Source organism: Neofelis nebulosa, chromosome 2 (assembly GCF_028018385.1).
Source record: "Neofelis nebulosa isolate mNeoNeb1 chromosome 2, mNeoNeb1.pri, whole genome shotgun sequence".
Taxonomy (NCBI): Eukaryota; Metazoa; Chordata; class Mammalia; order Carnivora; family Felidae; genus Neofelis; species Neofelis nebulosa.
Window position 1 is genome coordinate 80,156,796 of NC_080783.1, and position 13,575 is coordinate 80,170,370.

At 39.8% G+C, this 13,575-nt stretch overlaps 1 long non-coding RNA gene across 1 annotated transcript in view; it reads left to right on the top strand.

Annotated features, from left to right (window-relative positions):
- Positions 1-579, top strand: part of LOC131503697 (uncharacterized) — a 63,731-nt gene extending 63,152 nt beyond the window's left edge. The window contains exon 3 of the long non-coding RNA XR_009257533.1: positions 164-579. This is a non-coding gene — a long non-coding RNA (uncharacterized LOC131503697). The remainder of the gene's footprint in view (positions 1-163) is intronic.
- Positions 580-13,575: the final 12,996 nt, after the last annotated feature.

Consider the following 13,575-nt stretch of genomic DNA (forward strand, 5'->3'; position numbering starts at 1 on the left):
CAGATACACTAGTCTTATTCTTTCTTTCTTTCTTTCTTTCTTTCTTTCTTTCTTTCTTTCTTCCTTTTTTTTTTTTCCTGGCTTCTCTTACTTCCTCTTTCCATTTTTTTGCACCATCTTGACCTGTTCACCCTCATGGTTTATTCCTTCGTTTCCATTTTAGAATAGCTGTGATGGCTTATTAGCTGCAGATAAGGAGCCATTGTTTTCTGAAGGAGGTGGCATGGAAGACAGGAATAGCTGTTGCCCTTTCTACCATGGTCGCCTGGAAATGCCTTGTCTTCCATCCATGGACCCACCCACCAGGATGGCAAACAGGAAGAGGGTCCTATGCTCACTGACTAAGTCAGGACAAAGAGAGCCACACGGTATCCTTACACTGGAATGACACTTTATGGTCACTGCTCTTTTAGCGAACTGGTTAGTCTACAGGCTCACCACTCAAAGTATAGTTCAAGAACCAGCATCATCAGTGTCACCTAGCAATGTCTTGAAATACAGAACCTCTACCCCAAACCTGTGGAATTAGGATCTGCATGGTTATCAAGATCCCCAAATCCAAATGGACATTAAAGTTTGAGAAATACTGGTCTACAGGACGTCCTTTTGCCCACAAACTTGATTTCTCTTTCTTATAACTTTGGCACACGCTGCAAGGAAAATAAGCAAAAATCATACACTATACTGAGAGATATCTTAGTGGAAATTATATTCTTACATATAACTAGGTTCACTAATACCAAAAAAAACCAAACAAACTTAACTTAGAATAAGAAGTTGAGCTCTTTTGCCTGATATGTTTTTAGTACACCAAATGGATCAGTGAACTTCCTTGTTGCAATGATTTGCCACCTTTTGTGGATTACTGTTTAAACCGAGGAAATAATCAGAAACAACTTATTCAAGCAACAACCCAAATTTTGCTTTTTGGTGATTTCTAGAACTCCTCATACAGTCCTTCAGGCAAAAACAAACTAGAAATCCCCAAATCAGAAAACAAAGATAGTAAGAAAAACAAATTTCTTCTAACATTTTTTTAAGCTGTTTTCATTATGTTTAAGCATATTCTCTTAACAGCTGACCTCCTTGAGAGGCTGCATAGATCCATTTGGATGTTTTGCCTGATTGTTTCTCATTGGGGGATTTTGTGATAACACAATCAGAATTTAACATTTCAATTTTCCCAACATTCTAAGGCTATGTTCATTTCATTTTATTTAAAAAAATTTTTTTTAAGTTTTATTTATTTATTTTTGAGAGAGAGACAGAGAGAGTGAGTGGGGGAGGGGCAAAGAGAGGGAGAGAGAGAGAATCCCATGCAGGCTCTGTGCTGTCAGCACGGAGGCTGATGCGGGGCTCGAACTCACACACCGTGAGATCATGACCTGAGCCGAAACCAAGAGTTGGCCTCTTAACCGACTGAGCCACCCAGGCACCCCTTTGTTCATTTTAAACACCCTGAGAATCTCAAGATTTTTTTTAAAGTTTATTTATTTACCTTGAGAGAGATAGAGACAGTGTGGGGAGGGGCAGAGAGAGAGAGGGAGACAGAGAATCCCAAGCAGGCTCTGCACTATCAGCACAGAGCGCAATGTGGGGCTTGAACTCACAAAACCATCAGATCATGACCTGAGCCCAAACCAAGAGTCAGATGCTTAACTGATGGAGCCACCCAGGTGCCCCTCAAGATCTTTTTTATTTTTTTGTCTCCTGTGATTTTGTTTTTAAGTTCAAGCCTAACAGTTTGGTTTATCCTTCCATCAGTTCAGCCTAAGAGCATTCTGTCAGAAGCAGTATTCAGTTTGTAATGACAAGCAAAGCAAGAAAACATTAGTAACATTCCCAGATTTCCTTAAAATAATTTCCTTAATATACTCTTGAGGTTTACTGCTTGCTATCTTCCAGGCTTGGATATTAAGGACTGACGTTTATTTTTGAGCCTCTAGTTCATGAGCAAAACACTCAATTGTTCCCTTTAACAGCACTGTCAAAGACAATGCTTCATTTTCTGAATACTTTAACAAAACAGAATTTTCTGACTGATCAATTACATTTACATGATAAATGAGTGGCCCAAGGAAGATTCAAGAAGACATCCTTTATTCTTTTATTATTATTATTATTATTATTATTATTTTCCTTGGATTAACTTTTATTTTTAAATGTTTGATCTATCTCACAATATTTTATTCACATGTACAAACTTGTTCATACACATTAATACAAAAACCCATACAAAGGGGTTATAACATTGGGTCCAGAGCATTTGACTCCTACTCTTGCATCTAACCACCCGTTAGAAATCAGTAGTTGTACGGGGCGCCTGGGTGGCTCAGTCAGTTAAGCATCTGACTTCAGCTCAGGTTGTGATCTCTCAGCTCCTGAGTTTGAGCCCCGCTTCTGGCTCTGTGCTGACAACTCAGAGCCTGGAGCCTGCTTTGGATTCTGTGTCTCCCTCTCTGTCTGCCCCTCCCCAACTCACATTCTATCTCTCTCTCAAAATAAGTAAACATTAAGAAACTTTAAAAAATAAACGAATAAATAAATAAAAGAAATAAGTAGTTGTATAGGGTATACTAGGTATTGTTATCGGATTAGTAACCCTAGGTGAGACAAAAGAAATTTAAAAATGATCTTTGTCTTAAAACTACTTCTCTAGGTAGGAAGACAAAGCAGAAGAAATGTGTAAGAAAAAAATGGAAACAAAAATCTCAGCAATGTTTAAAATAGGGACAGCTACCATGTATTGAGCTTAGCCCTGGTGGGACAGACACTGTGCTGAACCCTTAACATGTAGCATGCATCTCATTCACAACAGCTCCATTTTACAGATGAGGAAACCAAGGGTGGGATACTTCAGTAACTTCAAATGGGTACTTAAGCCTCCATCTGATACCAAATTGTGCTCTTAGCTGTGTAGTATTGCTTGCTTGGTAGAGAATAAGGGGTGGGGTACTTATTTTGCTTTATTTAAAAAAAAAATCTGCCACCTGCTATTTTTTCCAGCTTTATTGAGATATAATTGACATATAACATTGTGTAAGTTTTAGGTGTACAACTTATTGATTTGATACACTTGTATATTGCAAAATGATTACTGCCACAGTGTTTTAGTCAACACCTTCATCACATCACATAATGACCATTTCTTTTTGGTGGTGAGAACATTTAAGATCCACTTCCTTAACAACATTCCTTTACTTTTATATATTGCAATTGCAAACCTCTTGAAAACTAGAATGATGTTACATAATTCCTTTGTATCCCCCAGGATCTTGCACAATACTGGCATCATTATAAGTGTTCCAATTTCCCCAGGGGGGATCTGAAAACCAGGTCACCAAAATCATGGCAATAGCAGCATAAGCTTGAGGTACATGGCCTTTTCTAAAAGGAAGAGTATAATGTATAATGGATTTCAGATAGTTTCCTCATTTGCATACCCAGAAAATTCTTGGTGCCTCTCTAGTTGTTTTATGCCCCTGGAAGTTTTCACCTGACCCTTGGTTTCAGCCTACCTCCTGTAACTTTAGGTGTCAACTTTATCTCCAGCTCTTCTGTAGAGAAAACTTATCTCCTAAGATAGAGGGGACTACTCCCTCCTTTGTATTTTGCTCCTTCCCTGTCCCTCACCTCTTCATAGCACACATTATATTGTAGGTAACACTGGTGTGTGTGTTTGTGTGAATTTACACGAAAGTCTAGAGGAGTTCCTTGCTATCTGATGGGGGAGATAGATATGTAACACAAAGTACATCTCATATCATGGCAGTACAGGTTTACCTAAGATGTCCAAGACATCTCATGTATGACACAATATTCATCAAATGTGTTATAGACACGCAATAATTATTATATTAGGAGATGGTATAATTTAGTGTAGGGAAGGAAAAAGTTTTCTTGTGTGTCCTTAGGGTCCCTAACTGGGTCTGAAAATTAAATTGACAGATTAACAGGAGAAAAGCCTACAAATGTATTTAATACAAGTTTTATGCGACATGGGAGACTTCATAAGGAAGTGAAGACCCAAGGAAACAGGCCTGGGTATTTTTATGCTAGGTTTAATGAACACTGGACAGTCATGTAGAAATATGTCAGATGAGAGAGTATGAGGCAATCATGAACTGGGGGAAACTTAGCAAGTCCTGCTTGTTAAGATTCTTCTCTGTGTCCCTTTGTCTTCAGCGATAAGAATTCTCCTCTCCTTCAGGTATTGGGAAGGCACCTCACACAGGAGGGTTCATGACCTGTTTCAGAGGAGAACAGCGGTGTAGGGGAAAAGGTCACAATGACCTTCTTGCTTCTACTTATTTTTCAAACTCCTTCAGTTTAAAATACTCAGTGTCATATTTTGAGGTAGCAAGTCCTGAACCCCATCATTAGCAAAACATCACTCAAATTGTACCATTAGAAACTCTTTGAGATTTTAATAGCTGCTTCATGAAAAAAAAAAAAAGGATTTAGTGATCAAATAAGTTTGATAAATTCAAGGTTGAATAAAGTTAAACTTTTTAATTTGTAGTTTAATTTCTTCCTGCAATACTTAAAACTCTTAATTTTTTTTTTTAACATTTACTCATTTTTGAGAGACAGAGTGTGAGTGGAGGAGGGGCAGAGAGAGAGGGAGACACAGAATCTATAGCAGGCTCCTGGCTGCACAGAGCCAGATGCAGGGCTCGAACTCACTGACCGCGAGATCATGACCTGAGCTGAAGTCGGACACTTAACCGACTGAGCCACCCAGGTGCCCCAATACTTCTTAAAACTCTTAATGTGCTGATGTGCATTGTGAATCTCCAAAAGTGAATCCAGTATGCAACATTTTTCAGTCATATTTGGCCATAGAATTCTTTCTTCTCCAGGCACCATAGAACACAGTGTGGAGTCACTTGATTTCATGGCTGAGAGTAAAATATGATATCGATGTCATCACATATTAGTTGCTTGATTTTCATCACCTCTTTAAGCCTTAGTGCCCTCATCTGCACATGCGGATAATACCCGTATCTCATATTTTTGGCAAAATAAAAAGGGTTATAAAATGTCCAGGAGTTCTCTGTAGATGTTAGCAGTTATGATTGTTAATAATAATATGTCCACGAGCTGACTATGTTCATCGTTCGAAGTCCCATCACTTTGCAGGGGACTGGATCTGAAGACTGTTACACATGACTCAGCTTTAGTATGCAGGTGGCCCAAAGGCTCCCCTACTACCTGTATCCTTTGCCCTTTAGCAGGGTGAGTCAATATTAGATCAGTCTTACTCTGCTTATCATCTTCTTATGAAAAACTAAAATAAGATCAAAGAAGAAATGGTTGAACTCAATAACCTCTAGAGTTCACGTTCTCTAAAATTAGGTGGAACAGAAATAATTCTCAAGCTGCAACAGATGGAGTTTTTGTACTTTCTAGCTGGGCTGATGAGCACAAAAGTCCTTGTCATGCACTAAAGCAACTTTATTCCCATTGTATTCTTGACATAAATGAATTTGATTTTTGTACATCTGTTATTTTCGACCACTGTGTCGATTGTTATATATGACTGTATAGTGCTATATAACCTAGAATGTATGCCTGGAAATCATTTTGATACATCTCCTCCTTGACCTCTATTTATGAGCAAGTGCAGCTGTGGGGTGGTTCTTTGTGTAGGATTAAGAAATACGGCAGTTCTTGAAATAAGCCAGATGTTTTTATTTTCGAAGGAAAAGATCACACTTAGTGAAGCATTTATTTACAAGTTTCACAACAAAACAAAAGATTGTAAGAAAGCTTTCAAGGGACATGGGTCACAGAAACCAAGCGAACACCACAGCTTTTTCCCAACTTCATAGCCTAGAGGACATTGCAAAAGACACACAAAAATTGACCTTGTGCTGGCTGTAAATATTTATAGATTGAGATTATAATGACCAATGACTTATCATGAGAGTTACTATCTTGAAGAGAGACTTCCACTTTGACCTTACTTGGTTTCTATCTACTTTTCCAACAACATGTCCAGGAATATACACATAAAAAGGGTTATTTTAAAAAATACGTCCTGAAATTAGTGCTTATGCAAACTTCAGGAACACTTTGCAGACAGACTCCTTTCAAACAAAAACAAAACAGCCACTTTTTTAAAAATTGAAGTATAGTTGACTTACTATATCCTATTAGGTTCAGGTGTACATGACAGTGATTTGATAATTGTATACATTACCAGGAAATGATCCCCGTGATAAGCCTAGTTACCACCTGTCACCATACAAAGTTATTAACGATATTATTTACTATATTTCTTGTGCTGTACGTTATATCCCTGTGACTTATTTATTTTATAATTGGCAGTTTGCACATGTTAATCCCCTTGACCTACTTCGCCCACCCCTCTGTGCTTTGGTAACTGACAGTTTATTTTCTGTATCAAAAGAACCACGTCTTAAAAATCGAAACTGAAAATACAACTCGTGAGTAATTCATCATTGGAGACACCACATTTGGTATTCCAACAGTGGTTAGTTTTTTTTGGTTTCTTTTTGTTTTTGTTTTTCTTCGGGTGAAAAAAGGTGATTTTATTAAGTCTCGGGGGACAGGACCCAGGGGCAGAAAGAGCTGTGGGAACAGTGGTTACTTTTAAAGAAAATCTCCATATGAGCAACAATTCCGTGCGTGTCTTTTCCTTCTCCTTCCCTCCCTTTCCCTTTTAACGTCTTTTCCTTTTTTTTTTTTTTTTTTTTTGCGGGGGGGGGGGAGGCGGCGGGAGGGGGGTGCAATTGTTTTTGGTTTTAGCAACCAAGCTGTTGCTCCAAACTACGAACTACGAGCATTTGGGGATAAGGCAGCCCTGGCGTGCGACCCCGGGACTTCTGGCGACGCTCCTTCCGCGCTCAGCCCGGTGAAGTTTCCGGAAGGGCGCCCTCGCTGGGAGCCGCGTCCCACCGGAGAGGCGGGTGAGTGACGCCCTGGCCCCCCCCCCCCCGCCCCCATCCCTGCTCCTAGAGAGGCCCTGGGTGGGGAGGGCGACGGGTTCCGCGGGTCCCGGGGCGGCAAGGGGGCGGCGGCCGGCAGTGACCCGAGGGGTCGCTACGGTGACACAGCCGCCAGGGTGCGTGCAGGGCGGGGGTGAAGCGGGCCGCGTCCGTCTCACCACCATCCCCTCCCCCGCTCTGGCCTCTGACCCCTCTTGGTTTGCTTAATTTGGGAAATTGAAACTTAAAATGGTTGGTGTTTCCTCAGTGTTCCTGTGAGAGTGTCTCGATGTAGTTCTTAGGGGAACTTGATTCCTTAAGATTTACTCTCCTTGTCAGGTGCAGGGTTTGGCAGTTGTGCCTCACTTTTTGGAATATGCAAGGATTTTCTTGAAAGAGATCCAAAGGAGAGCACGCAGTTTTTCTGTCTCTAGAACATGCATGAGTTTGTTTTGTTTTGTTTTGTTTTTTTAAACTATATATGTGTACCGCCATTGTATTAAAACCACTTCCTTTTTTCCTTCCCCTCATTTCCTGTCATTTGCTGCGGGGCAGGCATATGGAAGGATTCCATTCTATCAGGCCTGGCACAAAGTGATATGAGTATATTAGGAAAATAGGTGGTAGGTGAGTGGTGATGATTTGCGTTGGATTTTTCATTCGCTGTCATAAGAATTACCATAGACTTAGTGGCTTAAAAATCGCAAATTTATTATCTTGAAAGTCTATAGGTTATTGTGCTAAGTGAAATAAGTCATACGGAGAAAGACAGATACCATATGTTTTCACTCTTATGTGGATCCTGAGAAACTTAACAGAAGACCATGGGGGAGGGGAAAAAAAAGAGGGAGGGAGGGAGCCAAACCATAAGAAACTCTTAAAAACTGAGAATAAACTGAGGGTTGATGGGGGGTGGGGGGGCGGGGAAAGTGGGTGATGGGCATTGAAGAGGGCACCTGTTGGTATGAGCACTGGGTGTTGTATGGAAACCAATTTGACAATCAATTTCATATATATATATTTTTAATGTTTTTTATTTATTTTTGGGACAGAGAGAGACAGAGCATGAACAGGGGAGGGGCAGAGAGAGAGGGAGACACAGAATCGGAAGCAGGCTCCAGGCTCCGAGCCATCAGCCCAGAGCCCGATGCGGGGCTCGAACTCACGGACCGCGAGATCGTGACCTGGCTGAAGTCGGACGCTTAACCGACTGCGCCACCCAGGCGCCCCTATATTTTTAAAAAGTCTATAGGTTAGAAGGCCAACCTGGATCCCATTGGGCTAAAATCAAGGTGTCTGCAGAGTTGCTTTTCTTTCTGGAGGCTTCTGGGGTGAACTTATTTTCTTTTTTTCCCCCCCAGTTTCTGTATGCTGCCCTCCTTCCTTGGCTTAGTGATGTTCTTTCTCCATCTTTAAAGGCAGCATCACTGCATCTCTCTGAACATTATTCTGTTGTCACATCTCACTCTGACTCTGCTCTTTGGCTTTCCTCTTTACTTTTAAGGGCCCTCATGATTATATTGGCCCCATGGATAATCCAGAATGATTTTCATATTTTAAAGTTGTCTGATTAGTGACCTTGATTCAATCTACAACCTTAATTGTAATCTGACATATTCATAGATTCTGGGGATTAGGCATGGGCAACTTTGAGAGGGTCATTATTTTGCCTACTATCTGATGGTATAAAAGGAAGCCTATTACCGTACATCCCACTAAGCAAAAAGGGGAAGTATCCAGACACTAAATATACCAAAAAAAGTTCTGGGAATATTATGTAGTAGACCATTTATATGAGTTAAATATGTTGAGAGTCTTTATTACAAACACTTAAAAATATTGATTTAAAAAAAAGCAATCAGACAAATAATGTTGCCATTTCTGCTTTCCGGAAATGTAATAAGAGAACTTCACATGTATGGAATGTCCTGAGCAGAACAAATACTAGTTAAGATACCACAGTTGTCAGTGTGTATTCTTATATTGTGCTCTGAATGGATGCAAGGAGGAGTGGACATGGTCCTTGGCCTCAAGGTCATAACCATCTAGTCATGGAAAATGACACAGGCACACAAATAATTAAAGCTCTCCAAAAGAGATAAAAGAGGGAGAAGTAATGTCCTTTAGGGGAATCAGAAAAGTCTTTAAAAACTTGGGGGAAATTTGGGATGGACCTTGAAGAACAGTAGAATTTCATTAAGGTTGAGAGGAGAGGAAGTATATGACATATTGAGGGACAGGAGGGAAAAGAGGGACCTTCAAGTGTTCAGTATGGTTAGGGTGCTTAGTGTAGAAGTTGTCTGAATAAGACTAGAAAGTAAGTTTTGGTTAGATTGTGTAAGACCTCAGATGACTGTTGAGTCTCATTAAAAGGATTCTGTAGTTGGTGCAATAGGGAGCTACTAATATATTTTGAAACCATCTCATACTTACAGAAAAGTTGCAAGTACAATACAAACAACTTTCCTTTTTCCTGAATTATTTGAGAATAAGATTTTAACTTCAAGACCCGTTGCTCTGGAATTCTTGAATATATATTTCCTACACAAAACATATTCTCTACATAACTAAAATTCAGTCATCAAAATCAAATTAATATTGATACATTACTGCCATCAAATCCTTGGATCCCATTCACATTTTGACAGTTGTACTAATAATATCCTGTGTAGCAAAAAGGCCCAATTCAGAGTCATGTACTGCGTTTAGTTGTGATGTCCCTGTAGTCTCCTTCTGTCTGGAAGAGTTTCTCAGCCTTTCACTGGCTTTCATGAGCTTAACACTTTTGGAGAGAACAGGCCAGTTTATCTAATGTTTCCTCATACTGAGATTCAGATTATGTATCTTTGGCAGGAATATCATAGAAGTCATGCTGTGTTCTAAGTGCACCCTATCAGATGGCAGATGATTTTGGCTTATTTCATTATTTACTTTGTTTATTTTATTATGGTGGCATCTGCCCGGCTTCTTCAATGTAAAGCTACTTTTTACCCTTTGAAATTAATATGTTGTATGGAAGTATTTTTTTAATTTTTTTAACCTTTATTTATTATTGACAGAGAGAGAGAGAGAGAGAGAGAGAGAGTGAGGGGCAGAGAGAGAGGGAGACAGAATCTTAAGCAGGCTCCAGGCTCTGAGCTGTCAGCACAGAGCCTGACGCGGGGCCTGAACTCACAAACCGTGAGATCATGAGCTGAAGTCAGACACTTAACCGACTGAGACACCCAGGTGCCCCAGTTGTGTGGAAGTATTTTGAAACTAACTGGATGGTCTTTTTCTTTTTTTTTTTTTTTTTTTTTTTTTTTTAATTTTATTTTTTAATATATGAAATTTACTGTCAAATTGGTTTCCATACAACACCCAGTGCTCATCCCAAAAGGTGCCCTCCTCAATACCCATCACCCACCCTGCCCTCCCTCCCACCCCCCATCAACCCTCAGTTTGTTCTCAGTTTTTAACAGTCTCTTATGCTTTGGCTCTCTCCCACTCTAACCTCTTTTTTTTTTTTTTTTCCCTTCCCCTCCCCCATGGGTTTCTGTTACGTTTCTCAGGATCCACATAAGAGTGAAACCATATGGTATCTGTCTTTCTCTGTATGGCTTATTTCACTTAGCATCACACTCTCCAGTTCCATCCACGTTGCTACAAAAGGCCATATTTCATTCTTTCTCATTGCCACGTAGTATTCCATTGTGTATATAAACCACAATTTCTTTATCCATTCATCAGTTGATGGACATTTAGGCTCTTTCCATAATTTGGCGATTGTTGAGAGTGCTGCTATAAACATTGGGGTACAAGTGCCCCTATGCATCAGTACTCCTGTATCCCTTGGATAAATTCCTAGCAGTGCTATTGCTGGGTCATAGGGTAGGTCTATTTTTAATTTTTTGAGGAACCTCCACACTGCTTTCCAGAGCGGCTGCACCAATTTGCATTCCCACCAACAGTGCAAGAGGGTTCCCGACTCTCCACATCCTCTCCAGCATCTATAGTCTCCTGATTTCTTCATTTTGGCCACTCTGACTGGCGTGAGGTGGTATCTGAGTGTGGTTTTGATTTGTATTTCCCTGATGAGGAGCGACGTTGAACATCTTTTCATGTGCCTGTTGGCCATCCGGATGTCTTCTTTAGAGAAGTGTCTATTCATGTTTTCTGCCCATTTCTTCACTGGGTTATTTGTTTTTCGGGTGTGGAGTTTGATGAGCTCTTTATAGATTTTGGATACTAGCCCTTTGTCCGATGTGTCATTTGCAAATATCTTTTCCCATTCCGTTGGTTGCCTTTTAGTTTTGTTGGTTGTTTCCTTTGCTGTGCAGAAGCTTTTTATCTTCATAAGGTCCCAGTAATTCACTTTTGCTTTTAATTCCCTTGCCTTTGGGGATGTGCCGAGTAAGAGATTGCTACGGCTGAGGTCAGAGAGGTCTTTTCCTGCTTTCTCCTCTAAGGTTTTGATGGTTTCCTGTCTCACATTCAGGTCCTTTATCCATTTTGAGTTTATTTTTGTGAATGGTGTGAGAAAGTGGTCTAGTTTCAACCTTCTGCATGTTGCTGTCCAGTTCTCCCAGCACCATTTGTTAAAGAGACTGTCTTTTTTCCATTGGATGTTCTTTCCTGCTTTGTCAAAAATGAGTTGGCCATACGTTTGTGGGTCTAGTTCTGGGGTTTCTATTCGATTCCATTGGTCTATGTGTCTGTTTTTATGCCAATACCATGCTGTCTTGATGATGACAGCTTTGTAGTAGAGGCTAAAGTCTGGGATTGTGATGCCTCCTGCTTTGGTCTTCTTCTTCAAAATTACTTTGGCTATTCGGGGCCTTTTGTGGTTCCATATGAATTTTAGGATTGCTTGTTCTAGTTTCGAGAAGAATGCTGGTGCAATTTTGATTGGGATTGCATTGAATGTGTAGATAGCTTTGGGTAGTATTGACATTTTGACAATATTTATTCTTCCAATCCATGAGCAGGGAATGTCTTTCCATTTCTTTATATCTTCTTCAATTACCTGCATAAGCTTTCTATAGTTTTCAGCATACAGATCTTTTACATCTTTGGTTAGGTTTATTCCTAGGTATTTTATGCTTCTTGGTGCAATTGTGAATGGGATCAGTTTCTTTATTTGTCTTTCTGTTGCTTCATTGTTAGTGTATAAGAATGCAACTGATTTCTGTACATTGATTTTGTATCCGGCAACTTTGCTGAATTCATGTATCAGTCCTAGCAGACTTTTGGTGGAATCTATCGGATTTTCCATGTATAATATCATGTCATCTGCAAAAAGCGAAAGCTTGACTTCATCTTTGCCAATTTGGATGCCTTTGATTTCCTTTTGTTGTCTGATTGCTGATGCTAGAACTTCCAGTACTATATTAAACAGCAGCGGTGAGAGTGGGCATCCCTGTCGTGTTCCTGATCTCAGGGAAAAAGCTCTCAGTTTTTCCCCATTGAGGATGATGTTAGCTGTGGGCTTTTCATAAATGGCTTTTATGATCTTTAAGTATGTTCCTTCTATCCCGACTTTCTCAAGGGTTTTTATTAAGAAAGGGTGCTGGATTTTGTCAAAGGCCTTTTCTGCATCGATTGACAGGATCATATGGTTCTTTTCTTTTTTTTTGTTAATGTGATGTATCACGTTGATCGATTTGCGAATGTTGAACCAGCCCTGCATCCCAGGAATGAATCCCACTTGATCATGGTGAATAATTCTTTTTATATGCTGTTGAATTCGATTTGCTAGTATCTTATTGAGAATTTTTGCATCCATATTCATCAGGGATATTGGCCTGTAGTTCTCATGGATGGTCTTTTTCTTACCAAAATTTCAATTTGTGTATGTATGTATGTCGGTATGGACTCATAGATTTTTAATTTACTCAGTGGACTTTTTTTATGCTTAATTCATAATGATACTCAGTGTCATTATTTATTTTTATGCTTTATTTAGTCCCAGATTTGGCCAGTGAGAACCTCCTCAAGCTGGGTTTCATGTCTTTTCGACATGCCCTCATCATTCTTTGAGCACTTCTTTGCTTTCTGGCAACATTAGGTGCTTATTTTGTATTTTTCCTGTCCCAGTCCTGGTATCAACCATTTCTCTGAAAATCCTTGGTTCCTTGTAGTGGAGGATGGTATCAGAAACCAAATTCTGGGGGCTAGGTGTACTCGTTGCTATTGTCTTTTCTTCCAGGCCCTCTCAGCAGACAGAGCTAGGTGTATATATACAGATAGATATGTACAGCATGTATGTATCTTTCTGTCATTCTGCCTATGGATATCATGAGATTACACTGATATCTCCATTTCTAATCCATAGCATTCATTCTAGTTTTCTTTCTATATTTATAATTACCTTCCCTGGCAATGAAAAACCTGGCTCCTTTTATCTTTTGTATATTTACTTACTTGAAAAACCCCCTTTATGTATGTTTGACCATTGGAAGCTCCAGGCTTATCTTGTATATTTCTTGTCCCATAGGTAGAATCAGCCATTGCTCCAAGGAGCCCTGGTTCTGTTTATTGGAGAATAGATTAGAAACCAAGATCCAGGTGCTACGTGATTCCCTCTGTTTTTGGAAACTGCTAGTGTTCACACTATTTTTTTTTGCCAGTCTTCTATTTTATT